The following is a 12,994-nucleotide window of genomic DNA, read 5'->3' on the forward strand; positions in this document are numbered from 1 at the left end:
GCTGCAGAGGAGGAGGTGTTGCTGGCTGCGGCTGTAGGTAGAAAGAGACAGATCACCACGAGGTCAGGTCTTATATAGCGGAGGTAGGCGTGGCTTAATAGTTGACCTACGTCATATAAGGCGGCGCTGGTTGACCTAGACCACGAGGCATACACTGGGGAATTCGCGGGTGCGGCTACTCAGCGACAAGCGTTTGTAGGGGAGGAATCCACTACAATACTCCCTCCTTCCCTCAAGGCGGTGTAGGGGACTTGTTGTCTGCAGTGTTGCATGGTACATGCAACTGGGAGAGTGATCGGTTTCTCCTCCATCCTGTGTGAGTGCGAATCTCCGGGGGTCACCATTTGTGAGGTACGAGATGTATCTCCTCTTTAATTATCGCTAATTTTAATAGTTTAGACATTCATATACTAGATGTATCCATAATTCTTCACAAAAAAGTGTTAACAATATTTTAATGCCAATGGTATAGACACCTAGGAAAATTTCATGTTAAAAAGGGAAATTTTGAGGGCCCTCCTAGGGAAATTTGGCCGAGTAAACCTGGCAACATTGGTGCCAGTCGTCTAAACAGTAAACACGTAGTGAGACATTGGAAGAACTTATCGGTCTGCTATTATTCTCGCCACTTCTCTTTTTCTGGACTGGATTTCATCAAAGGTAGTACTTGGACATGTTAATCTTCTTGTGTAGTAAGGGTAAAAATAATCATATATCTGGATTCATGAATTTAGAGTAGTTAAATGATGAATATAATTCAGAGCATGTTTTTCGTTGTTCTGCCATTGTTAACTTTCTGTAGCTCACAAACACTGATGGGTAAATTTGCACTTCCACCTCCCGATGTTAGAAAGTTAAAAATATATTTTTCTAGTGTATTTATGTGTGTTTCGACCGAATATGACCTTCATTTCCTTTGGAAATTCGCCTGTTTTTTTATCGATTTTTTTTTCGAGACCGCAAAAAAAAACCGCTAACCGTATAAAAAATACACCAAAACACTAGAAAAACCTAACCTAACCTGACCTAACTTACTCTCACCATATTTTGGAATCACCTATTTCTTACCTTAGTTGGCCTGGAGACCAGGTTCTTGCTCGTCGTTGGATTCTGAGATTCTTACACAACGCCACATATGTTGGTCTTTGCGATATTTACATTCAGTCTTGCTCTTAGTACACTTTACTGAGGTTGGGAGAACACCATGCGATCAAAAAAATGCTATACTGTAGTTTCTTCGTTTTCTTCCCAAAAACTCGCAATCAGCTCCATACAGTTTAAGTGACACACATCACAGGCTTCCTGAACTTGAATTTCGAAATATGAGAGACCCAAAATAAAAATCGATTTTGATTGGTCCAAAAATACCGCGAATTAAACCCAAAATCATTTTAATTGGTTGCAAAAAAAAAGGCTTTTGATTGGTCGCGTGACGTGTACGGGAACGCATGCGCATGATGATTTATGAAGGAGACGCGCAGGAGACACGCAGTGTGAAAGGTGAAGTACGCCTTAAATGGCCGAAGATTTTAGAAAAAATCAAGAAAATTTTGGATTTCCTATCTCCGTTAATATACATTTCCGGCTGTAATGTAATAGATGAAAATGATCTTGTAATTGGACGTCTTATTAGAATATGATTATAGATTAGCGGTAGTAAGTGGGAATGTTTAAACGCAATAATACCCACTGATGAATTGGATAGATTTATATACCCCGCATAATATATAAAATTCCAAATTATTTAAATGGTTTCAAAGAGATTACAGGGGTTTAAGTAAGTATACTAGTATTTATTTTCATTGAGTATGAACACGTTTTGCTTATACCATATATGCACCAGGGATACACTCCATTTCGTCACCAATAACAAATCCGTTTTGTCACCACTAACAGTTGCTGGTATTAGTGATAAATTGTAAGTTATTATTTTACAAGAATAGAGATTAAACATGTCTACAGACGACTCTAGAAGTATTGTGTTATTATACATGAATATTAATTATTTAATAAAGAAAACTATTAAAACATTGGTAAATAAACCAAATGCAGAACAATGAAGATTTATTGTTAATACTCTGCATGAATATTAATTGTATAGTGAAGAAAACGATGCAACATTGGTAAATAAACAAAATACTGTACAGAGCAAATGAAGGTGATTTTGGCACCAGCGCATAAACCACCGAGCGGTGAGATCATTGCTGGCATATTAACAATGTTTTTATTGGTTAATATAAGAAACTAACCCGCCAGGGCTGCATAGCATCGATGTGGCCGTATTATCTCACGTCCAGAAAATGCCTCAAATTTCACCATATCATAGTAAGTTCTTTCTGTTTAATATACTGGGGAAGTTAGGTAAGGTTAAGTAGGTTTGTTTGGTTTGTTGGTTAAGTCTGTTCTTCATGCCCACAAATGTTAAGTATGTGTTATTTTAAAAATATCCATTTTTAACATAATTCCACAAACTACAACAGTGTCCACTATAATATAACATTGAAAATCCGTTGCTTTTATGGTTGTTCTCAATCAATATCGCTCGCGGGTTAGTCCTATATAATTACCTTTTTAGTTTTTATTTTCGTCTTTAATAAATTGTCATAGTGTTTTTTATTATGTTCTATCCCAGGCAAGTTATTTTCATGTACGTACTATATATATTGATGGGAATGAACGCGGTGACGTTAGGTCAGGTTCTATTTGGTTCTATGCATTATCGTGTTAATTTATATGTTAAACAACTTACCCTAATATTGAGGTTGTTATACACCAGCAATGGTGAGGAGGAATACGTGGAAGCGTTCACCATCATTTAGGAAACGTCTCTTGAACAGGTATTCAGAGAGGTAAACAACAAAAATGGTGCCGGGAGAAGAATTGTGAAGCAGGATACAGTAAATATTAGGTTCTATGCATGTCCTTTCCATTTTGTGTTTAATATCATGTTATTAGTGTTGAAAAATTTCATCCAGTTTGGACAATTCCTCCTGGTGGTCACCCTCTTCTACACCTTTACCTGATTATTAATCAAATGATGGCTATTATTATGTAATCATAAGCAAGTCATAATATTTGTGGTTATTTTTCGTTATCCACCCATCACCTTTTTTCACATGAATATATTTTTTCGCTAGTTTTCTTGCTGTTTTAGATGATTCTGACATTAATCTTTGGTGCAAATCACTTTTTTTTTTAGTTAGGTTGGTTCCTTTGGTATGAGAATAGGTTCGGTTAGTTGGTTCCTATGGGATGAGAATAAGTTATTTTTGGTTTGTTTTACTCAGATCTGACCCCCATTTTTGTGCAAAATAGCGGTTTTCGTTAAAATGTAAATGTACATTTTTTGCAACAAATTTTAATTAGCACAAAAAATGAAGGTCAGATTTGAGTAATACACCAAAAATAACTTAATTTCACACCAGAGGAACAAACCAACATAACCTAACGTAATCCTATTCTCATACAAAGGGAACCAACCTAACCTAACAAAAAAGTGGTTTGCCCCAAAGATAAATGTCAAAATCATGGAAAACAGGAATAAAACTAGTGAAAAAACATGATTAAAATATGATTACTGCATCCTAATTGCCACTTATATACTGCATTCATTGATGAAAATCATTATGTTGTGTTGTGTTGAGAGATGTAGTAGTAGTATTTTAATTTAGTACCCTGTAGTAGTGTGTGTCAATTCTAATGGCTCCTCATTGGAACCGAAGTCAATACAAATTCTACTTAATATAAGTTGCTGCAGTATAATCACCCTTAAATGGGTTTCCATTAAGTTTTGATAATTGATTTAACAATTTTATATAAAATGGTAGTACCAAAGTTATTAATACAGGGTAGTATATTACTTTTTATGTCTAATGAGCATGGGGTGCTGGAGAACTCATACCCATGCAAATCGTACCCATCAGAACATGTCAACTCTTACCCGACTACGAGATAATTCGTACCCAACTTATGAGACAGTTAGTACCCATATACCGTGTCTCCTTGACTTACGACGGGGTTCCGTCCCGACGACCAGTTGTAAGTCAATTTGGTCGAAAGTCGAAAAGGCAAAAATAATACATAGAAATTCTAAAATGAAATACAGTACAGTAAAAGTTATCGGTTGTGAAAAATTAATAAAGTGTTACTGTGCACTTGCCTTTAATGTAGTCAGCTGAATGCACACGGGGCCTCAATAATTTTTTCATTAAGCATGGAGACAGGGCTGGGTGGGTCATCAAGTTCACTTTCTTCAGATAGGCAAACATACTTGCTTGTTGAAGGTATTGGATCATCTTTAAGGAGGAAAAGGCAGCAGTGGTGGGGTATGAGGAGACAGCAGTGGGGGAATTCTTAGAAAATATGTCCAATTTAGAATTTACAGTTTGCCTTTTCTTTTCATTGTAAATCTCCCTGTAGCAAGGAAGTACATCTTGGATCAGTCTGTCAACTTTTGTAAAACGCTCAACATTTTGATCCATTTTGTCAAACATGTGCATCCCCTTATTAATAGTAGCAAATGCCTCTGCCATTTGTTTCACTGAAAATTCTTTGGGAGGTGCAGGTTCTTCTTCTACATTTTGACTCTTCTTCCTTCTGAGCATCCAGTTCGATAAGATCCTCGTTACTTAGCTCTTCTGCTACGCTTTCACCAAACTGCTTAACATCTTCATTATCAATTTCTAACTCCAGCTGTTTACCCAATGCCACTATCTTGTTACTCATCTCAGAAATTACTTTATCTTCATTAAATCCTTTGAAACTGTTCACATATCTTTTCAGGACTTTCTTCCATATTCCATTCATGCACTGACCTGTAACTATGCAGCTCTGTTCTTTGTACATTTCAAAATGTTGTATTCCTTCCAAAACTCTCTGAGCGTTTTCTCACCCTCAGTATTAGCAACAGCCTGAGCGAAGGTCGTATGTAAATAATACGCTTTAAAAGCAGCAATTGGATTGGATGATAGAGGTAGTGTTAGGTGGAAGGTATACTAACTTAACATCAAGGTGCAGGTCTTCCAGGTGTGGTGGGTGTCCCTGAGCATTATCTAAAATTAATAAAATCTTGAACGCAACCCCTTGTTGCAAACAATCTCCTTGGCTCGTGGAATGACACAACTCTGGAAGCAATCCTCAAACAGTGCTAGGGTCATCCATACTTTCTTATTACTGTGCTAAAACACTGGCAGTGTGTGGTTGCTGACATGTTTAAAAGCCCTTGGGTTCTCTGAATGGTATATCATGAAACCAGCTACATCCCCCCCCCCCCCAACAGAAGTGTGATTCGGTCCTTGAATGCCTTTAATCCTGGCATGCTTTTCTCCTCTTTGTGGATGGATGTCCGTTCTGGCATGCGCTTCCAGAATAAGCCAGTTTCATCCACATTAAATATTTGCTCAGGCAAATAATTTCCCTCCACAATGAGAATGATCTAGCTCCTTAAAAGCTTCAGCAGCACCCACATCAGCACTTGCTGCCTCACCACTCACCATTACACTGTGCAAACTGTAACGTGTCTTAAACATTTGGAACCACCCATTACTTGCTGTGAAGTTTTGGTCGCACTCATCACCTGCCTGCTCTTTCAGGCTTTCAAAAAGGCTTCTTGCCCTAGCCTGTACTGTTAGAAGGCTTAAGGGTACACGCTTTTGTATCTGGTCTTCCATCCACACCACAAGTAATTTTTCCATCTCATGAATAGGACCTTGTCTTTTTTTCGTTATTATTGTTCCCTTCATAGGTGCTGATCCTTTCACTACCTCACAAATTCGTTCCTTCTTCAAAATTGTTGATATCATTGAGTGAGAGAAGCTTTGGTCGCGTGAAATGGTTGCTACCGTTTTTCCATTTTCATATATCATTATTATATTCATTTTCATCTCAAAAGTAATTGACTGTCTCCTTTTCTTCTGAGCACCACCAGAACTCTCACTTTTATGCTTTCCAGTCATTCTAAAGGGAATTAGAAACGAAAATATTGTCAGTACACAGCGCGATCATTACGAACAACAACGACAGCCAAACACTAACTGAGCGCGCTACAACATTGACTCTGTACACCATGTGGCGACCCAGCCCACGCGACGCTCTTGTATGGGACGGAAACGTTTTGGTCCTAGAAAATACGCACAGAGTTTGAAAAAAATTTGGTACGACTGAGGCAGTCGTATGTCCAGATGGTCGTATGTCCGGATGGTCGTATGACGAGTGGGTTGTAAGTCGAAGACTACCTGTATATACAGTAATACCCCGATTTACGTGGTCAATTGAACCCGCGGAGTAGCGCGTAAAACGAGAAACGCGTAAATGGAATAACAGAACATATGGGATTAATTGAAATAGAGACTGGGCAAACTCAAACTCCCAAACTCCACTTTTTCCGACACAATACCAACACAATACCTACGTGTAGTAAAAATAACATGTTAATTTTATGATAGTATGCACACACAATTAATATTTAAGAGAAATACAGTCACCAGGTTAATGTCCATTCAAATAATAGACTCAACTCCCGTCCCCCCCTCTTCCCATGCTCGCTGGCTCCTCCCTCTCTGAGAAATGTTTGGGTAAACCACTAGATTTTAAGGTATATAGTAATAAATAATACCTCAGACTAAAGTTAGGATAATATAATTGACATTGCTGGACTCCTTGCAAGACCAGGAATATTTTTAATATAAATGTCATATATTTTGCACAAAAGATAAAATGTTGGCTCTTTGTAATCAAAATTCTTACATTAGATCTAAAATTTGCATGTCTAATGCAAATTTCATGATGTTTTTATTAAAAATAATCACAATCTTACAAGAATTCCAGCAATGTAAATTATATTCTGGCCAGGTAATTTGTATGACTTTTATGAGCTAAAACAAATATCTTCAGTAAATAAACAAATTATACTTCACCCAGACACTATCTGTCAAAAAAAAATACCCCACCTCCGCCCCCCCCCCTCTTCCCACCCTCGCTGGGTCCCTCCCTCCCTCCCTCCCTCCCTACCCCCCATCTTCCCTTCCTACCAGAGAAATGTTTGGGTGAAAATTTAGGCTTACATTTTTAGTAATAAATAATACCTCAGACTAAAGTTAGGATAATATAATTGACATTGCTGGATTCCTTGCGGGACAGGGAATATTTTGAATATAAGCGTTATATATTTTGCACAAAAAATAAAATGTTGGCTCTTTGTAATCAAAATTCTTACATTAGATCTAAAATTTGTATGTCTAATGCAAATTCCATGATGTTTATATCCAAAATAATCACAATCTTACAAGAATTCCAGCAGTGTAAATTATATTCTGGCCGGGTAATTTGTATGAATTTTATGAGCTAAAACAAATATTGTCAGTAAAGAAACAAATTATACTTCACCCGCGTAAATGAGTAAATTCACCGTGTAAATCAGGCATCCCGTTTCTGGCAAGGTACCGCGTAAATGATCAAGCCCGTAAACGAGAACCACGTAAACCGAGGTATTACTGTATATACAGTACTCCTACTGCACCACAGCAGGCTCCCACCGCACACGGCTCACGGCAGTACTCCTACTGCACCACAGCAGGACTCCTACAGCACACGGCTCACGGCAGTACTCCTACTGCACCACAGCAGGACTCCTACAGCACACGGCTCACGGCAGTACTCCTACTGCACCAGGGCAGGGCTCCCACAGCACACGGCACACAGCAGGACTCCCACTGCACACGGCTGACGGTGTTACGACCGTGTCGTATTTTTCTATTTTTTTTTTATATAACATGCTTCCATGTTCCATATTATGCCTGTAATGATGTGTTGTATTTACTATTATATAATCTAGTCACCTGTGCTGTTGTATTTACTATTATATAATCTAGTCACCTGAGCTGTTAAGGTTTTAACTGTTATTATTTGTTCAAACCCATTTTGTATTGTAACCAGCATTCTTTGTTCTCTAACGACCATCTGCATCGTTAAACGACCCACCGGCGGGTCGCGTGGCGGGAACCGACCTTATATATAGGACCCACCAACTGACGGAGTTAGTTCAGTCCTCTTGTCATACAGTTCACATCCTTTCTGTGACACTCGTCACCTGTTACTTATACTTAATTTATTTGTGTTGTTCCTGTTGCCACCAATGTGGTATATCTATGTGAGTACCTATTTATGTCTCTATTTATGTCCATCAGTATTTGCTTAGTTACATTTAAGTAATTCAGTGTTGTTTCATGTTAGTTAATTTCAGTGTTAGTTATTTTATATGTTTATGCAGTGTTAACATAATCCAATGCTTTATTTTTATTCTTTTGATGTTTCGATGTTTAGTATCATTTGTGTCTTAAAAGTTTCGATGGTGAATCAATTTGTTGTGATAGCCTACGAGGCTCTTTATTGTGTTAATATTTAATTAATTATAAATTCTTAAAGGTTTACTTTATTAATTTGTATTCCCTTTTAATTTACTTCACTTTTTTTCTTTGGTTATGCCTAGAACCTGGATATTTAAGTAAATTAAGAGACGGCGTAACAACGGCAGTACTCATACTGCATCACAGCAGGGCTCCCACAGCACACGGCACACAGCAGGACTCACACGGCACACAGCAGGACTCCCACAGCACATGGCACATAGCAGGACTCCCACAGCACACGGCTCACGGCAGTACTCCTACTGCACCACAGCAGAGCTCCCACAGCACACGGCACACAGCTCCCATAGCACATGGCACATAGCAGGACTCCCACAGCACCACGGCTCGCAGTACTTCTACTGCACCACAGCAGGACTCCCCTTTAACACACAGCAGGGCTCCCCAGCACCGGCACAACAGGACTCCCCAGCACCACGGCACACAGCAGGGCACCCACAGCACCTGACAGCCTCCTACTGCACAACAGCCAAGGCTCCCAGCACACGGCTCACGGCAGTACTCCTACTACTGTAACAGAGCTCCCACAGCACACAACACACAGCAGGGCTCCCCACAGCACTACGGCACACAGCAGGACTCCCACAGCACATGGCACACAGCAGGGCTCCCACAGCACACGGCACATAGCAGGACTTCCACAGCACCAGGCTCAGCGGTGTACTTCTACTGCACCACAGCAGGACTCCACAGCACATGGCACACAGCAGGGCTCCCACAGCACTGGCACATAGCAGGACTTCCCATCTGGCTCACGGTACTTCTACTGCACCACAGCAGGGCTCCAGCACATGACACACAGCAGGGCTCCCCAGCACCACTTGTGGGACTCCCACAGCACATAGCACACAGCAGGGCACCCACAGCTGACAGTACTCCTCTGCACAAAAAAAAGGCTCCCGACACCGACACACAGCAGGGCTCCCCAGCAGCAGCGCACAGCAGGACTCCCACAGCACATGGCACACAGCAGGGCACCCACAGCACCGGCACACAGCAGGATCCCCAGCACCGAGCTCACGGTGGTACTTCTACTACTGGGACTCCCCATAGCACCAGCAGGGCACCACAGCACATGACACACAGCAGGGCTCCCCAGCACATGGCATACAGCAGGGCACCCACAGCACCACAGCACCTGGGTCCTCCCCAGCTACGGCACCTGCAGGGCGACCACAGCACACAGCAGTACTCATACTGCACCACAGCAGGGAGCCCACAGCACACAGCAGTACTCTGTCTGCACCACAGCAGGGCTCCTACAGCACACAGCAGGACTCCCACAGCACATGCAGGCAGTACTCCTACTGCACCACAGCAGGCGCCCACAGCACAGCTCACGGCAGTACTCATACATGCACCACAGCAGGACTCCCACAGCATATGCAGCGGCAGTACTCTGCTGCACCACAGCAGGACTCCACAGCACACACACACACACCAGTGCTCCCTACTGCACCACATCAGGGCTCCCCACAGCACTGCGGCAGTACTTCTACTGCACCACAGCAGGACTCCCCACAGCACCGCTGCGTCCAGTACTCCTACTGCACCACAGCAGGACTCCCACAGCACATGGCACACAGCAGGACTCCCACACCACACGCACATGGCAGGACTCCACAGCACGCACACGGCAGGACTCCTACTGCACCACAACAGGGCCCCAGCACTGCAGGGACTCACCTGGCTCACGGCAGGACTCTGCTGCACCACAGCAGGGGCTCCCACAGCACATGGCACAGCAGGACTCCCCACCACGCATGTGGGACTCCCCAGCACTTGCAGCAGGACTCCTGCACATCTGGCAGGACTCCCACAGCCTGCGGACTCTACTGCAGCGTCCCCAGCCTGCAGGCAGACTCTACGGCTCAGGCAGGACTCCTACTGCACCACAGCAGGGCTCCCATAGGCGGCAGGACTCCATGGCTCGGCAGGTATTCCCTGCTGCACCACAGCAGGCTCCCACAGCACATGGCACACAGCAGGGACTCCCACACACCACACGCACATGGCAGGACTTCCACAGCACCACCACGGCAGGACTCCTACTGCATCACAGCAGGGCTCCCCACACGCAGCAGGACTCCTACTGCACCACAGCAGGGCTCCCCTTCCAGCAGGACTCACCACGGCTCACGGCAGTACTCTACTGCACCACAGCAGGACTCCCACAACGCTGCCATTGGCAGTGCTCCTACTGCACCACAGCAGGACTCCCCTTCAGCACCCGGCAGCAGGACTACACACCACGGCAGGGCTCCTACAGCACAGGCACACAGCCGGACTCTGCATGCTCACGGCTCTCTCCTACTGCCACAGCAGGACTCCTACAACACTGCGGCTCACGGCAGTACTCTGCCACAGCAGGACTCCTGCAGCACGGGTCTCTCAGGCAGTCCTCCTACTGCACAGCAGGACTCACACGGCTACGGCAGGACTACCACTGCACACGGCAGGGCTCCATGGCCAGCACAGGCGGACTCACGCGCTGACTCACGCGCAGTACTCCTACTGCACCACAGCAGGACTCCCACTGCACTGGTGCACAGCTGGACTCCCAGCACATGCCACGGTATTGCCTACACCACAGTAGGGCTCTCACAGCTTACACGGCAGTACTCTGCACCACAGCAGGACTCCCCAGCTACGCGCACATGGCAGTGCCTCCTGCTGCACCACAGCAGGACTCCCACAGCACCACGGCTCGGCAGTACTCTTACTGCACCACAGCAGGGCTCCCACAACCTGCGCACACAGCAGGACTCCAGCACACAGCTGGGCTCCCACAGCACATGCACCGGCAGTACACCTACTGCACCACAGTGAGGCTCTGCCAGCAGCACACAGCAGGACTCCCAGCGGCACACAGCAGGGCTCACAGCACACGCCACGGCAGGGATCCCCACAGCACACGCCTGCGGCGGGACTCCTACACCACAGCAGTGCCCACAGCACCAATGCACACAGCAAGGCTCCCACAGCACATGGCACACAACAGGACTCACATCACACTACGGCATTTTCTGCACAGCAGGGCTCCCAGCATAGCTGCAGCAGGGCCCCATAGCACGCCACAGCAGGACTCCCACAGCACATGGCACACAACAGGACTCCCTGGCTCACGTTCTACAGCACCACAGCAGGACTCCTCTGATCACTTCCTGGCCAGGACTCCCATTGACACGGCACGACTCCCCGCTCTGACAGGACTTCCGACTCCGTTCCCACACACTGTGGGCTCCCATAGCACATGGCACATAGCAGGACTCCCAGCCTGGCACAACAGGACTCCCACAGCACACCCACACGGCAGGGTCCCCACCACACAGCAGGAGGCTCCCACAACTACGACAGCTCCACGGCAGTAAATGTTAACGGGGCCTGCCAGGAGTTCCATCTGTCGGGGTGATGGTTCATGGCTACTAGCTCACCTCCGTCGCACCACCTCGTGCTGTGGCGTTGATTGAACCGATATGCAGTGCTTAGCCAGCTGGTCCATAATATGGATATATATATATATATATATATATATATATATATATATATATATATATATATATATATATATATATATATATATATATATATATATATATATATATATATATATATATATATATATACAGTGACCTCGCTTAACTAACACTCGGGTTACGTAATTTGATTAACTTGAACTGCCTTTACATATGGATCTTCAATTCGATTCTTGAAAAAAATTCGCTTAACTAACTTAATACGACCCGGCCTCAACATGTTTTCTTTTTGACCGGGCAACCAGCTTTGGTATCAGTCCGCCCATTAATCGGTTCTGGGCTTAAATTCTCTTACTATTTTGTAAATATCAAGAAGTTTATACTATTCAATAATTTTAAAAGTTTCATATTTAATTTTTAGTCATTTTAACAATTATTGAACAAAATTGAAAGGTAAAGTGACTAGTTTAATGCGCGGCATCCAGCCTCTTAACACAGCAAACAGCGTCAGTCTCTCTTTTTCACTGGAGGTTAACATCTCTTGAGACTCTTCAACTGAACTTTTTCTGTGTTTCCAAGCAAATTATTGGTCATTTTGAAATATATTTTATATATTGACAATATATAATGCAGTGCAGCGTTGATTTAAAGAAAATAATCTTGAATTAAAACCAGAGAGCTAAAATTTTATGGGTGAATGGCACCATGGGGTGACTTCTTCTTACCCAATGTTCTCTTCTTCCTTCTCCTCCACCCCATTCTAAATCCCATCATCATCCAGGGCCTTCTACATACACACCTCAAGTAAGTGAACTTTTTACCATTTTGTTGAATTTAGGAAATTTCGTTGAGCTGAACCAATTACCCAAAACCCATTGAAACAATGGTTTAGGTTATAAAACGTTTAGGTTAGCGACCTTCTGAGCAGTTGAGTTAGTTAACGAATATTTTTTTTTTTTTTTTTTTTTATATATTATATATTATATATTATATATATATATATATATATATATATATATATATATATATATATATATATATATATATATATATATATATATATATATATAATCACGGGAAGGAATGAAACAACGG

General features: G+C 43.1%; 1 protein-coding gene across 2 annotated transcripts in view; it reads left to right on the plus strand.

Moving 5' to 3' along the window:
* The first annotated feature begins 544 nt into the window (after positions 1 to 544).
* The window catches only part of LOC121862051 (gastrula zinc finger protein XlCGF8.2DB-like), a 29,027-nt gene continuing 16,577 nt past the window's right edge, over positions 545 to 12,994 (plus strand). Inside the window, exons 1-2 of one of the 2 annotated variants that reach the window (XM_042359984.1) lie at positions 556 to 660; positions 2,777 to 2,837. The gene's annotated coding sequence lies outside the window, so the exon portion shown is untranslated. Of the gene's footprint in view, positions 661 to 2,776; positions 2,838 to 12,994 lie in introns of both variants that reach the window. The other variant, XM_042359983.1, reaches the window with a different exon arrangement.

Source organism: Homarus americanus, unplaced genomic scaffold, assembly GCF_018991925.1.
Source record: "Homarus americanus isolate GMGI-L3 unplaced genomic scaffold, GMGI_Hamer_2.0 scaffold25013, whole genome shotgun sequence".
Taxonomy (NCBI): Eukaryota; Metazoa; Arthropoda; class Malacostraca; order Decapoda; family Nephropidae; genus Homarus; species Homarus americanus.